The sequence below is a fragment of the Lepisma saccharinum genome, chromosome 19, assembly GCF_977018435.1.
Source record: "Lepisma saccharinum chromosome 19, izLepSacc3.1, whole genome shotgun sequence".
Classification (NCBI taxonomy): Eukaryota; Metazoa; Arthropoda; class Insecta; order Zygentoma; family Lepismatidae; genus Lepisma; species Lepisma saccharinum.
In genome coordinates this window covers 60483481-60495926 of record NC_139247.1, presented here as the reverse complement: position 1 = coordinate 60495926, position 12446 = coordinate 60483481, and positions in this window count along the sequence as shown.

Sequence of the window (12446 nt, the reverse complement as noted above, 5' to 3'; positions counted from 1 at the left end):
GCTTACGAGGAGAGTTATATGTATATATATATATATATATATATATATATATATATATATATATATATATATATTTGATATTTTGCATAAATCATCAGACCGTAACACGAAAAAGAAGTTGGTAAGCGAGAAACTTTTCGGTTTGTCGCGATACACATACAGACCAAGCGAGAAAAGTGTTGACCATTGTTTGAAGTTATTTTTAGAATACATTGTTACTCCACAACACCGTTACTTATTCCGCAATCGTAGTTTGTTTATGCGGGCTGTCTCGCGTATCAAATTCATTGCGCGCCACCACTATTACAATTCAGTTGCAGGCAGGTGCCCCGGTTCGTAGGAAGTGCAGTGTGCTTTATTTTCCGTAAAAATATATCTAAATGTTTGTTTTGTATTTATTTAATTCTGTTTATGTAAAGGATACAACATTCAACGAAAGAAGTAACAATAGTTGCGTCGTGTATTACACATATAATGCAAATGTAAAATGGTAAATACCGTATGCGCCAAAATATACAGTACTGAAATGAAAAGATGAACAAAAGTATAAGACATGTTAGAATATAGTGACTGGTCTATATGCAACCCAAATAACAATCGTGCCTTTTGGGTTGCATAAATGTCAGTAAACCTAAGGTTAAGTTAGGTTAGGGCATGTGGAATGGACGATTGTCATTTGGGTTGCATATAGACCAGTCACCTTTTTCAAACTCGGTCCACCTTCACGACCGCTTCCGTATGAGCGGAAATAATGCTCAACTATGAATACTTTTTCCTCCGTCGAGAGACCCACTTCCAACAACAATTGCACAACACAACTTCCTTTTCACTACTGCGAACACGTGCAGCTGGAGCTATGCCCCGTCGACAAACGCCACCACGTGTTCGAGATGCGCGAATTTCAGTACTGTATATTTTGGCGCATACCGTAGTTACGTCGAAATATAAACATTTACATGCAAATCTTGAGGTAACTATAGTTTTTTTTCCAAAATGCATCAAATACATAGATTTTGATGATTTCCTATACGATATTAAGGACGTAACTTTGTCGCAATCATTAGCGATTAACAGCGACTCGATGCGCTTCCTTTTGTTGATCTGGCAACGCCGCGCTCCATTTAACCCATACTGACTTTTAAGGTTCTCTATAATCACTTATACACGGCCTAGTCCCTTTCTCCATAGCCTAGGACCACGTGCCATAGAGAGAGCGTCCAGATTTTGGATATAGCGTACGCTACTTTTCAGTGGCGTGCCCGCGGGGGTGGGGGTCATAATCCCCCACTTTAGCCCAGTATTTCTAAAAAACAAACAACATCAAAGACAAGAAAAGTTGACAAAATGAGGGCTGACTTCTAAAAAAAACCATAAGTAACCAGCTTTTCGAAAATCCTGGGCACGCCACTGCCACTGTTATACATAATTTGTCTTGGGACCAGTGCTTGAGGTGAGGGCGGATTCCGGGGATGATATACCATCCACCCTAGCAAAATTTTCATAAAACATCTCCCCCGCAGTCTCATTGTCACCATGTTAAACCATAGGAACATCCCCCCCATCAACACCAAAGCTCGACCAAACATCCCCCAGCGAACATTTATCACTTCAAGAGATGCTTGGGAGATTGGATGGGCTTCCCCGGATAGTCTACTGGTTAACGAAAACTATGGGTTCAATTCTTAGTGTGAGAATAGTAGTTCGGGTCCCACTTTAAACTGTAGGTCCAGTCTTGCTTGATTAGGGCGAAAAATGGACTTAAAAAGGAAAACCATGATGCGAAAATGTGAAAACATGAGTTCCAACTACAAAGCGTTAATCGTCCAAACGTAATCCCTCCCCATCCAATTGCAACAACTGGCAAATCTGATCTTACGTCACATACAAAGTGACAGTTGGATTCACACCACCTGACTACCGTATGCATTTCTCGCATGAAGCACTTTCCCCCTCGGGCCACATTCGAACGGACCGTATCTGTCCCGCGGGTGGCACATTACCCATCACGGCTCTGCCCCGAACGATCAAATCTGCTCATCGATCGACCGCGACATAATATTAATCCCTCGCACCAGCAATGACAATTACACTACAATGCGGTTTATTTCAAAATCAATGTTCAATGATGTAATACAATGGCCTGCAAACGTTCTTCGCAAGAGGGATGGTGCCGAGTAAATGACGTAAGCAGTCTCGCTCTCGGTCTCGTGTCGATTTACAAACTTGAGTCTCGATCTCAAAGAGCAAGTGTGGATTTCGTCCTCAGTCTCAAAGATGAGAGAGAGGAGGAGGAGAGAGAGAGAGAGAGAGAGAGTGAGTGAAGGAGATTGAATAGATAAAATAGAGATTGAAAGAGAAAATAGAAGGATGGAGATTGAAAGGAATAGGAAAATAGAGAGAGCGAAAATGAAAGAGAAAAACAGATGGAGATAGAGAGAAAAAAAATAGGAGGTAAAAAAGAAGGAAAAGAAATGCAGATGTATTTTGAAAGTGATAGAAAATAGAGAGAACGAGATTGAAAGAGATATAAAAACAGACGGAAAAGGAGGGGGGAAAGAGAGAGAGAGAGAGAGAGAGTGAGTGAAGGAGATTGAATAGATAAAATAGAGATTGAAAGAGAAAATAGAAGGATGGAGATTGAAAGGAATAGGAAAATAGAGAGAGCGAAAATGAAAGAGAAAAACAGATGGAGATAGAGAGAAAAAAAATAGGAGGTAAGAAAGAAGGAAAAGAAATGCAGATGTATTTTGAAAGTGATAGAAAATAGAGAGTACGAGATTGAAAGAGATATAAAAACAGACGGAAAAGGAGGGGGGAAAGAGAGAGAGAGAGAGAGAGAGAGAGAGAGAGAGAGAGAGAGAGAGAGAGAGAAATGGAAAGAGAGAGTGAGACAGAGAGAAATGGAAAGAGAGAGAGTTACACAGGGAGAAAGATATAAATTTAAAATAATGAGCCATTTCCAGGTGGGAAATCGACTGACAGATTCGACTCCCCCACGCGGCGCCCATGACATGGTGCCTTTATAAACAAGGTGATATTCCAAATACGAAACTGTCACATGTAATATTAATGTACAGGTTGAGTCCATAACTTGGTGCATTTGTGTACCATACTCTGTAAGCAGAAGAAAACTGTACTTACCTATAGCATAATACTTTCTGTCTTAGTAGAAAAACTAACTAACTCTCTACCCTTCTTAAACCCGAAGGTTCATGGCTGCAGCAACACAGGCCTTCCATCTATCCCTATCTTGAGCAAGATCTATATACTTTTTTCCATCCATACCGATTTCCTTTAGGTTTATCTCAACGTTGTCCCTCGAACTTCGTCTTGGCCTTCCTACAGGTCTCTTACCATCAGGTTTCCCAACAAGAATCCTGTGAACTCCTCTTTCCTCTCCCATTCGTGCCACATGGCCTGTCCACCTAAGTCTTCTTGATTTAATCATTCTAATATTATCTGGACATGAATACAAATTATGTAGTTCTAAATTATGTGACCTTCTCCACTCACCTGTCTCCTCATCCCTTTTAGGTCCAAATATTTTCCTAAGGATCTTATTTTCAAATACTCTCAATTTATGTTCCTCTTTCAATGTAAGGGACCAAGTTTCACACCCATATAATACTACAAGCTTTCTGTCTTAGTAGAGAATGTTCAATATTATCATCTTGTAACGTTTCACACAGGTCAACAGTCTCTCTCCCTTTTATGAAGCTCGACCAAGGGAACATCCAGATCGCGACTCGATAAGAGAGCTCTCGTAGAATCCCCAAGATTCGACCACTTAAACTCGCTTGGCTACCGAGGCAGCAGCGATGTATTGATAGAATATGACGTATTATCTCTCGCTATATAAAAATGGATGTATGTGCGTGTGTGTATTTGTTTGTTCTGGCATAACTCTTGAACGCCTGGAGCAATTTCAACCAAACTTGGTACACGTATCACTTACAACCTGGAAATAAATACTGTGGGGGTAGGACACCCCTGGCACCCCTAGGGGTGGGGTGTAAATGGGTGACATGTAAAAATAATCGAGAACCACCGATATTAAATTCCGCACAAACAGACATCCTTGACACTATGCAATCCGCACAACGATAGTGTTTCTCTGGTTGTCTAACATTCAGGCTGTGTTGCGAATGGAATCCATAGTTTTCGTGACACTCCCAATGCGGTTCAACTTCAAGTTCATCACCTATCGATATGGGGGGGGGGGTGAGAGGGGGTTAAAAAATATATCACACATGACTTAGATTAGTGTCGAATCTATGGTTTTCGGAGTCGCTAAATTAGTTACATTTTACACTATAGTTAGAATTCATTATTTTCCTGTCTAATAAAGATTGGGATACCGCCGGGTAATCAGCTAGTTGTTGATAAAGTAACGTTTACGCTATTTTGTACGAATGGGATGAAAAAAAAACTTCACCACTGCATTTCTCGCTAAATTCTAGCCTGATTTGATATATCGGATCACCTCTTTCTGAATTGAAATCAAAATGGCGGACGTCCTCTTGACACAAAATTATGGGTCCCTTGGACCAAATCAGTTTATTTCGTGATCAATTGTACCCACCATAAATCCTTTACATTTTGTAGAGGCTGTTAAGGAAATGTTTACTCACCCTGTACATATCGATTTTAGAAATCGTCATTTAAATGTAATAGACATTTATATACTATTATAGAAGTCGTCATTTAAATGTATATTACATTTAAATGATGATTTCTATAATGGAAATATACAGGGTGAGTCAAAATCCCTTAACATCCGCTATAAACTGAACTGAACATGTGTTTAGTTAAATGAAAATGATCTTATGGAATTCATTATAAATTTTACCCAACAAAATCTTCCAAGTGCTGTATTTTGTGGAATACCCTGTTGAAGCGCGTCGAAGGAAATTTCCAGGAGGAAATAAAAAAAAGAGATGCGAGAGCTGAGTAAATCGATTTCTTCACGTTCCTTTCCCCGTTGTTCCACGAACACTAATTTCGAAAAGAGAACGAAGGAAAATAAAGCGAGAAAAAAAGAAGTGGAGGAAAAACTTCATTTTAATCCCTCCTTTCTTCAGCGTGTCGCTACATCTTAAGTTCCTCTCCGAAGTGCACGACATCTGTTGGCATCCGATAGAAAGTTCACAGCTAATCGCTCCCCTGCAGATGGAGCCAGATGCTGCAACCGTTCAAAAAGTTGAACGTTAAAATCGTTAGGAGCAAAACGTTAGTCTGTGACGTGTTTTCTAGGCACTTCTATATAACTCGTAAGAGAGCTTGTTTATGAAGCATCACTACAAGATATTACTTCCAAGTGATCCATTAATGAAATTATACTATATTAAACTATAATTATATATGCCAGACCTGGACTCGAAGCTGGAACCCCTGGTAGCGATTTCAAGAGTCGACCACTCAACTCGCTCTCCTCACGACACTGCAAAAGAATTTCTTCAGTAGCGCTGATAGAACATGAGGAATTTATGTATACACTAATTATTAACAGGCTTGTTAAAGTTCCAGAAACTCATAAATTCTAATGGGTTCTATTGGATTCCGTAACAGGACCGGAATCTATTTTTGCCGCACAAGTTACATTCGGTCCAAATTGCGTATTGTTTCATTTCAATACGGAACATGGGCACTATTTAAACTGATCCGAAAAAAGGTTCCTGGACCGAATTGAAATACTTTAAATATAAAAAGGTTGCTTACGGTCCAGAACCAATTTACGCTTGTTGACTTTCTCTCCTGGACCGGAATTAATTTTTCTTTTAAATTCATGGACATTTAGCAAGTCTGCTTTATAAGAACATGACGTAAAATCAAGGAAAATTATATTTGCATACAGTTCACAGTGCTTCTACATTGCAAAAAATTAATGTTAAGGCGACACAGAGAGTGGAATTAGGAGATTCACACCACATATTGGTCGACGTTCGTCTCAGTAGTGCTAAAATGGTGTTGAGTACATCCATTTATCTATGCTATTTTGACACCATTGAAGTTGACCAAAATGTGGTGTTGAGTTCCTGCATATTGCATGTGTCGCTTTAACGTGAGTGTTTTGTTTTCTTTTCAGCATGACTATAATAAGAAATGTAACATTTTATCACTCAGTGGAACAATTGATGCGCCTAGTATTAATAGGGCCCCTTTTCCCATATAATTTTGTATCTAGAATACCTAATGTTTCTTTAATCGATAACCATCAGCTCTAGACTCTTCCTGCTCACTGATAGACAAGCAGACCACATAATTGTTGTTGTAATGAGCTTGTGTATGATAGGCTATTCTGAATGCTATACTTCTTGTTTTTGATTGAATTAGGTACCTTACGTCGCTTTTCTGCCACTTTTGGCTTATCGCAACGATGAGAATGAGTGATGATTTGAAGCCGATGAAGGCACACACAGAAAGAACACCTGGGACCTCTGGTGTGGTAACGGATATCCGCAGTTCTCCTTATACGTGTTGACTTGTACTGAGAGACACAACTTAGTCTACGAGATTTATTTTCTACTAAGCTATAATTTTTGCCACATCATTCTTGATACGTTCAATCCTGTATTATTATACTATTAAACGTATCAGCGGTGAAGGATGAGACTCGGTGAAGTACACAGACTCCTCTCAGGTACAGGGATAATGTTAGGCAATGACAATATTCACAGCACAGAAACATTACTGCAGTATGTATAAACTGAAAGGTTCTATACTTTATTTATTGAAATTATAATACAAATATACAAGAGACGAAGGCGAGGATTTCTCTTTGTCGATGAATTGACTCAACTAAAAACGCATAAACTCAATGCGTGGCTATCGGCATGCCTATGATCACATAGACCTAGCTTGCACCCCAAACTACGTACCACACCAAGAGATACGCAATAATAACTGAGCCAATATTTGCTCTTTAGCCTTTTATTTCCAAATTAATCCTTAGGCTAGCTTTATTATTTAACGTAGAATGGTTGCAGTATTGTGCATAGCATCAATGCATGGCTATCGGCGTACCTATGGCCGCATAGGCCTAGCTTGCGCCCCGAACTACCATACCAAGATGTATGCACAACACCGAGGAGTTCCTTTTTAAGTTTAAAAGCTTCGTCCATCCGTGGCGAAAGTGTGTTATTTCTTACGCTACATCCTCGCTTTTATACTATTTCGAGAACACAGATTCAAGTACAGATGAAGCACTCACTATTTACAAAAAGATGCTACCAACAAAACTGACATCTATACATGTTTAGATATACAAAAACGTATAGTGCACTCTCGCAAATATGAAGATACATTAAACTACTCATAATAGAGCATAAAATACAATAAACAAAAGATATACATTACAAACAAGGTGCATTATTACATATAATAACAAGGAAATTACGCTCTCTTTCACAAAAATAAATATATTAGTGACATATTTTCTACTGGTGACGTCACATAAAAATATGGATCATATCATCCTGTCTAGCGAGTTTCATCTTTTTACGGCTAGCAGTTCCTGAGATATCTAGAGCCAACGAATCAATAACATGATACAGTCTGAGTATATACGTTAAGATATCTGAACAGAATATTTTCATTTATGTGTTTATATATATATCATTACGAACAAAAAAAACATTGTCATGTCCAATTCTTGAGCAATTTGTCTCTTTCCCTCTCTCGCATCTTTCAGAACCACGTCATATTTCTTCTGAGTTTCCCGGCTTCCTTCTTTTATCAATTTTTTTCCGACCAACGTTTTCTTCTTCTCCCTTTCAGCGCTCCGGTGTTTAGTATCCGAGACGACGGGCACACTAGCGCCACTAATTGGTAGGGACGGGAACCTCCAGTTCTTGCAGACGCTATCGCTTCCTCAGGAATCCCTTCCCCTGGCAGGGCAGCAACCTTCTTCGCATGAAGGTAGCTTGTAATAAAAGCCACGCTTCAGAGCGCGGGAGAGAGGTGATTTTTTTAACACATTTTTCCAACGTTGTGTACGAGTCTCAATGGTTTTTTTGTACAGCCACGAGAAAAAGTGCGCCTTGCGGTAGAAAATGGAATCTCTCTGAGCTGGTATTTCAGAATTGAGATGGTACTAAGACTGCAGCAATGACGTTCTTCATAAAGAAAAAAACTTTAATTCACAGAATTATTGTACAAAAGTTATTTTACTTGGATATAAGGGACCCTTTAAGAAGATACCAAAATGTCAAGCTCTCTTCCACCTAGTATACATTTTGCAGACTATCGAGGCTCTGGCGTCTGGACTCACGTCAGACTTCTGTGTGTGTTTGTGATCACCATTCGTCCTCATCTAAGGCAAAATTGGCACAAAAACAAGTAAAATTATTAAACCAATGAGTTATTTTACGGCGCCTTTATTGATAAAACAGAAGAAACGCAAAGAAACCTTTTTGACTTGCTATGGTTAGGATAACGCTAACCCCTAGGCCACCATTTGCTGATGGATGCCGCACCTGTCATTCAACAAAAGTTACTTAACTCAGTAAAAATTAAGTAACATATCTCATTCTAATTTCCTGAGCTGAACACACAAACTCTCTCAAGTTGGAAACATCTGTGGATTTAATTCTGAAGCTAATCAGCGGGCCTACACTACATTGATACCTATCAGAATGTGCAGTAGTCTCTGTCCATACGCATGCGTTATCTGTGACAACAGAATTTAGACTCGCTTCGGATATGCGCAGCTCTACTTGAGCGTTACAAAATTTGTTATTGTATCTACTTATTCATTAATTTATTAACCATTTCGGTTCTTACTTAGAAAGTGTCGCTGTTTAACTACAGGAGTTATTGCGTCAGACGACAATGGACATAAAGGGAGCGAAAATAACAACAGTCAACATGAAGAAAGAGCGCGGACCTGAAAGTAATAGCAACACTAAACGAGCAAGAGGATTGGGTACAAGAGGAGGCTTAGCTGCTGCTCTCTGGTGGAGCAAAATCGAACTTTATATGGTTACCACTTTGGCAATGAATGCAAAGTTATTCATGCATGATTGGACCGGACGCAGGAAGAGATTTCATTTAAGCCTCCTTCTTTCATCCTTCAGAAACCTAATTTGCCGGAGATCAATAGATACATTGGAAATGCAAACTGTCGAATGGAAGCGTTCGTGTGCTCGGTAGAGGGTGCGTTCAAACAAAGAGAGCTTCCGCGTGTATGGTGCTTCGGTGCGAGGGAAACACAATGCAAGGGGCCTTATCTAGAAACTGTAGAATCGAGTTTTCCAAAGAACGGGGTTCTAAATAACGGTGGAACAATCAAAAGATGCGGAGAGAATGTAGCGAGTTGTTACTCCCAGCAGAAAAACAAGAACTAAATGTATATAGACCGGTGGAATTCTGAGCAAATATTCTGTGGTTCGTTAATATATTGAATACTTCGAACGGATCAATGTCGTTATGACCTGATCAGCTGAACGAACCTCAGTACAATGACTCATTCATGCATTCACTACAGAACAAGCACAGTGCCTTGAACATAAAATATGTATACAGAAAGATACTAGGATAAAATAAATAATTAAACATTGGAATTAAAACATACTAATATATTATGATTTTATAAAATTGAATTCAATTACATAAATGTGAAAAAGGGGGAGAAAAATTAGTTAGTGAGAAAGGGAATAAAGTAAGAAAAACTAGAGAGAGAGAGAGAGAGAGAGAGAGAGAGAGAGAAAAGACTACATGATAATATCAAGAACACAATATTCGCATTTGTAAAGGTCCTATGAATTTTGGTAAATCATGCCATTCCCCTTATTCTGACTTCACTGAGTTTATATACGAGGTATTGTAATAACTACTTTTATACCTTTTAGGCGTGGAGGAAAACTATATGCTTTGTTTTAATATATGTATATTTTCTAGGATTGAGATCTCATGTACAGTGAGATGTATAAGTATTACCAAGAAAAGTGTTCACCAACATGTCGTTTCTCTGTGTATAGGAGCAAAACACCAAAAAAACAGCGGCCAACTTCTGCACCAGGGAACGTAAGAGTCCATTGTTTAAAAACACATAGAAAGCAAGGAAAAAAATAAACGAAAATAGACGTGTACAAATTGCTGAGCAATACCTGTGCATCCCACCTTACATATTACCTCTCACATATAATACAGTAGTCTAAAGTTCAAATCACCAACCCTGAGACCTTCTGTAAACAAAACCATGTGCATGCAGAAAGCATTACAAACTCATAGAAGTAAAATAATCCACACGAAAATCCAGTGTTGTTACAGGATTCATTACGTAAGGTAAAACAATGGCCAATTTGTACTATTGGATACTCTGCAGCAAATGACGTCTCACTTTAAACCCAATGCTCTTTCTTTTTTACTTATTGCTTCACATTTATGGTTAGCTCTTTGCACCAGTAATCATTTCCCATAATTTTGGCTTCTTTCTTGGATGCGAATTGAATATATTTTACTTGCATTTCTTTAGACAAAATGATATAACATGGTAATGTATATTTGTAAGGTTTGATATAGATAGGAGTGTTTTTGAAATTTCTTTGTAGATTTTATGTAAATTGTATCTTATGTAAATAAAATATATAATGGGCATGCTGAAATGCATGAATGCAATGCTGAAAGTCCAATAAATATATTGATGATGATGATCAAAACAAGACAAAGAAAGTTCGTAAATTTATTGCGGTTGGAAACTTTGACAAGCATCCTAATAAAGATTTTTGTTCCGCCAAATATAGTGCACTTAGTAAAATAACTTGGTGACATGGCAAGGCAAGATAAATGTGAACATTTTGTAGTAATATGCATTGTAACTTTCAACGAGCTTAGAAATTTGTGTACATAATGATATTTTATAACATTGGTTATTTTCTAAAAATAATCATGTGAAGAGCAAGGAAGTAGTGCAACTTAGTAATATTGCCTGACTTATCCTTAGGAAAATAACATTGCGAGTTCTATGCGTGTGGGAAGGTCTCAGTGTTCTCCGAGCTTGTTTTCAAAACACCAGCAAGGACAACCTTTGAAAAGGGGTGAGAAACAGATTCTACTCAATATTTATGTAACGTTCTGTCAGTGGTATCCTGAGAAACCAGTAAATGAAGTGGTTAAGTCCGTATCCCAGTGCAGTGGTGTGTCAGTGTCTGCAGTTTTAAGGGCTATGAAAGGGACAATGACCGGGAAAGTAACAATGAATGCGGCTGCATATTCGTCTGATGTTTTGAGAATGGGTTCTCACTTTCAGAGGCTCTTATATAAAATGAATAGGTGCGGCGAACTATGAGTGTAACGGCAGATGATTGCGGTCATGAATCAGCTGACGCGAAGTGATACATCGAATCGGTGAGACGGTTTGTTTACAGAAGGTCTCAGGGTTGGTGATTTACACTTTAGTTCTCAACTAACATACTACCACCATAATATTATTTGAAACTTGCACGTTTTTTTGAAAAAATAATCATATTCGTACTCAATAATCAATACAGTCAAATACTAACTACATTTAGCACATTAAACAGTATTATAATAACGATAAATTCACAATAGTTAATTACTGAATTAATATCAACGTACATTTTTTGTTTCTCGCAACTCAGTCAACAACTCAACAAAGATTTATTGGACTTACAGCTTTACAGATGGCTGTTTATGCCCAGCATACATTATAAGTACATAATAAACATTTTTAATATAAATTTTACACACAAAGTTCATAAACGCTCTTAAATACAATTTTATGTAACTACATTAAGTCAGTCAGTAACAGAAGTATATTATAATTTTATATCAGCTTTTCTCAAAAAAGCAAGTATAACATATCCAATTCTAATATCTGGAGCATACAACATTGAAGTCATATTAATAGGGAAAGGAACATTAATTTTTGACAATGTTTTGTATAAAGTCTTTCTTCTCTCTGAGTGAATTAGACATTCCAAAATAATATGATGAGCATCACCCCTTAAATCACCACAATCACAATTCGGAGATTTTAAAATGTGTATTTTAAATAAATGATGATATGTTCTCGCGTGACCACTTCTTAGTCTATTTATTAAAACAATTGCATTTCTTGATCCTTTACAATTATAAAACCAAGGTTTTTTTCTATTGTAATCAACATAAGGACGATAACTTTCACCAACGCTTTCTAATGCATTATTACACCATAAGTTCCATTCTTCAAAAATTTTCTTCTTAACCCTCGGAAGAAGATCTGTGTAATGCAATGGTAACTGGATTGTTTCATTCATCTGAGCAGCTTGTTTTGCATATCTGTCTGCTTGTTCATTTCCGTAAATATTAATGTGTGATTTTACCCACACATAATGAACTACCTTTCCATTGCTAATTAAGCTATTAGTTGCACGAATACAATTGATGACATATGGTGATATTTTAAATAAATTTTTATAGTTAGATTGTATTGCTTGTAAAACCCT